Source organism: Nilaparvata lugens, chromosome X, assembly GCF_014356525.2.
Source record: "Nilaparvata lugens isolate BPH chromosome X, ASM1435652v1, whole genome shotgun sequence".
Classification (NCBI taxonomy): domain Eukaryota; kingdom Metazoa; phylum Arthropoda; class Insecta; order Hemiptera; family Delphacidae; genus Nilaparvata; species Nilaparvata lugens.
Genome location: NC_052518.1, coordinates 98,860,380 through 98,865,083, shown reverse-complemented (window position 1 = coordinate 98,865,083; position 4,704 = coordinate 98,860,380).

Below are 4,704 nucleotides of genomic sequence, written 5' to 3'. Positions count from 1 at the left end.
TAGCTTAATTACCGTGAGCATAGTTTTGAAAATGCGTATTACTTCTGTTATATTCGGTAGATCACAGTAGTGTAATCTTTGCCATTTAAAGTATCACTGTTCTAAGATTGTTATGGCTGTCATGATTGTGTATTGGTCACCTTACAGGAAACGTCAACAGTCTCCATCTGTAGCTCTTAGGAGAGAAAAGAAATGGCTGGAGATGCTGAATGAATGGGATGAGTATATGCGAAAGCATTACAAAAAGGTAAGCAATTCATGTACTTTATTCATTTATTAACAAAATTACAAATCTGTGGCGAATCATCTGATATTTGATTAAGGCTGTGCAAAGGCTAAAATTAAACTTTCTACTCGTGATATTTTTCGAAGTTTTTCGATTTGTATATAATCAAGCTATCAAAATGAAAAAGTTTGCTCAGGAAAACATTTTTTTCTTATCATTACTTTTTGAGATATGAACGCGTAAAGTTTATGGGACAGAACATTTCAAATTCGGTAAGAGATAAATCCATGAGATTTAGAGGATGGATTCTTCATGGTATTGTTGATCTAGTAAAACAAAAATTTTCTGAAAATATCAATTATTAGAAAAGTTATTCAATTTACCAAAAATAACTTTTAGTTGAGTTATTTTTGTTATTTCTAGTAAATTGAATAACTATCTGAAAAATTGATATTTTCTTAAAATTTTTGTTTTACTAGATCAACAATACCATGAAGAATCCATCCTCTAAATCTCATGGATTTATCTCTTACCGAATTTGAAATGTTCTGTCCCATAAACTTTACGCGTTCATATCTCAAAAAGTAATGATCAGAAAGAAAATGTTTTCCTGAGAGAACTTTTTCATTTTGATAGCTTGATTATATACAAATCGAAAAACTTCGAAAAATATCACGAGTAGAAAGTTTATTTTTAGCCTTTGCACAGCCTTAACAACCTGTTCTCAACTTGCATTAGTTTGTTATTAACATTTATTGTATCAGTTTATTTAATATTTTCTCAGTTGAATTTTGTTATCTCTACATCTAATCATTCATCCAGTTTTATTTAACCTATTTTATCATAGGAAATCCACAAACCAAATTTCCTATAAATCTTTTAGCCATGACTGACAGAGAGAAACAGGCATAGTCCAAAACTGCTCTTCTCCCAGAATTTTACAAACAGTTACATTTCCAAAAGTTAGGTTACATTTCGCTTTCAAGAATTAAATACAATTCTCTGTCCAAAAACAGAGAAATTTGAAAATTTGGATTTAGAAGGATACAACACTTTTTTAACATTGGATGAAATGAGCGTTTTTGAAAACTTGAATTCAATTTTTCTTAACCTCAAAAGTATATAATTCTGAATTGAAAAATCTAATTAAACTAAACGTTTTCTTCTTACTTTTCATACTTTTCTTGCATCATACTTTTCTATTTAGTTGTTTCTTTACATTCTACATAGACTGGCAACTGTTTTTATCTCATTTTCCCCATTTGTATGTTGGATTGCCCCTTTGAGATTCAAGTTGATACAAAGAATCAAGAATCAATAATTCTATTTGTCGTAAAACTTGAGAAGAAAGCAATAAGCATTGTAAAACAATGAAACAATTTATAATACATTACAATAATTATAATACAACCTCTGTCGTAAGTTATATAGTTGAAACCGTTTACATTTGGATATCATATAATTTACAAATTCATTATACTTAAATAGGGTAGTTGAAATACGGTATGTCACTGTGTATCAGTACCAAACCAAGATTGCAATAATTTCTCATCAACCCATGTCAGATACCTCTCATTGCAAAAACTCTTTCGTTGAGTAGAACGCTTTTGCTTTCAGTCAGTTACCTAAGACTACTGAATTTTTTCGATGGTAACTTTTTCATACTGATTGGTATATTATTATAGAGAAGAATCTGCTGATACCTATGACTTTCAATGGATTTGTGCAGTCCAACCCTAGGTCTCACAACGTGGTCCTTTTGTCTTGTATTGTAAGAGTGAGTTTCAAAGAATTCAAATTGATTCAAAAATCAAGTCAATCATGGTATAGTGGATTCAAGTTTCTGTCACATCGGGAATAGGTCAACTGTAACTATCAAAAATCCTGTAACTATACCTATAAGAGATTGTAAAAAATACTGTAAGATATTGTAACTATCAAATTGGTATTATTTCTCCGAATATCTTCAATTGCGGCCACAGCTATGGCTATAATAAGGCTCAACTCACACTAACGCGTCTCAAGTCGAAAAGAGACTGCGATTCTATTCCTTTTCGACGCAGCATGCGTTTTCGAATGCTGACACTCAGACCAGTCGATTCTAGTCTCCGCGACCTCACGACTGTGAGACTGATTCAAGCGTCGTCTCGACATGTTGGTCGAGCCTCGACTTGAGTTGCGTAGTGCCGTGCATTTTTAATAAAAGTGATGTTTTATAATTTTAGGTAAGACAATAATAAGAATTAGACAACACAATATATTTATAATAATTATTAAAAATCTGTTACATGTGAAGTAGTGAAGAATTGGATCTTATATTTTTAATAAAGTAAGGTTAGAAATGGAGTAGCATGGAACTGAAGTAGTGACAATGAGCAAAAAAGTATTTATGTCGAGAGACTGGAGTAACCTCGACTAGAGTCGTACGATTTGAGTCGAGGTAGTGTGAGTTGAGCCTAAGGCTCCAACACGAAGATACAAGAAAAAGGGTACTTGTAATATAAATAGGGATACAAATCTTGGTACCCTTTTTGAATTATTTTATCACAACATGTTTCTGACATTCATGCAAGTTTCAAGTCTTGAAAATTGCATGAATGTCCGAAACATAATGTGATAAAATAATTCAAAAAGGGTACCAAGATTTATATTAATTAATATAAAAGGGTTTGTTTTTTTTAAAGAAAATTTTTTTCAAGGTAAGAGAGAGATGCAGAAAAGGCATTCCAGTGTCTGTGAGACCTCGAGCCTGGCTGTACCTCTGTGGAGGTAATCTGTTGAAGAGAAGCCACGCTGAAGACCTTCTAAGCTATGAAGAGTTGCTGAAGAAAGAAGGCGAGTCACGATGGCTGGATGATATCAAGAAAGATCTCCATCGACAATTTCCCTACCATGAAATGTTCATCAATCAAGAAGGATATGGGTGAGTGCATTGGTTACATTTTTGTTTAACTTATTCGAATTTGAGATATTGGTTTTGGTGAGATAAAGTGCCCGTTCTGGGAACATGAAACGTGGTAAATTGCCCGGTAAAAAGTTTTGCGTCTCATAGGAAAAATTTTGACAGATTCTGTACCAGAAACTAGTTCCAGTAACAAATTTCTGTTCCACAGTCGTAGCCTGGGAAATTGTGACAATTTTGAGAGTGTGACACATTTGAGGAGCTCTCATTGGTCGATTGAATTGTAGTCTGGTTACTTCTCTGCGCATTCGTAGGCAATACAAGCTATCTTCTGCTTTCCCCACATTTTAGAACCATTCTATTGTCTATTGAACTATTATGAAAAGTCAACCTGTCATGACAACATAATGATAATAACAATAATAATAAAATGTTTCAATTTACTACATAGCCAACCTAGAACCTATAAACTATTCTTTGATCTTAAGAAATTTATTGTTTTAGAAGAGATATTGTGGTATTTATCCAAAAGTAAGAACTTGCTAACGTTCGTTAGATTATGTTGTCGGTGAAAACCCCTCATACAAAATTCAACTTTCGATGAATTGAAAATTGATTGCTAAGGCTAGCTACTAACGGTAAAATATGCATGTCATGCATTTTATCATGCACATACACATGTTCATCAGCGACAGGCTTCTAAAGTAAGATAAACAACCAATAATAATAAATAAACCACTTCAATACTACAAATTATGATGATAGAAATAATTTTATGTCAAATACAGCAGTGAAGAAAAGAAATCGGAAATACAGAAACCTAACCCCAAAAAATATTGCTAAAAGCGTTTCGCTGTGTTCACAGCTGTGATGACACACCAATGTAGGATGACTATGTATCATTCATGTTTATCATGTATGTTCTACCGTTAGTGGTCAGCCTTAGTGAAATATTTGTGTGGAATACACAGATTAATTTTGAATTGTTTTTTTTCAGACAAAAGGATCTGTTTGAGGTGTTGAAAGCATATTCGATCTTCGACTCCTCGGTGGGATACTGTCAAGCTCAGGCTCCCCTCGCCGCGTTCTTGCTGATGCACATGCCAGCTGAAGACGCATTCTGGTGCCTTGTTTCCATTTGCACAAACTATGTTAAAGGCTACTACAAGGAAGGAATGGTGAGTAGCGCAAAATAACCATTTTTTCAATTAGTTGTTTATCCTGCTCTAGTAAGATCCACGTTATAATGGAATTATTTGATTAACATAGGTGTTGTTATTTATTAATTTATACATTGATACATACAATATCATTCTCAATTATGAATGATTGGGAAAGGAACAACAGGCTTAAAGCCCAAAACTGTTCCTTTCCCAAATTTAGATAGAAATTGTCCAAAAATATATAGTTATCCTTGTTTATCATTCGAAAAAGCGGATAGCTCGATCCTCTTCTAGCTCCGCTACGTTGTGAGATCGTACTTCAACAATGTAGAAATACCGGGTGATTCGAAAAGGACTTTACAACTTTGAAAATGCATTTAAATCTTATTAAACGAGGTACACAGCTGGTTTGG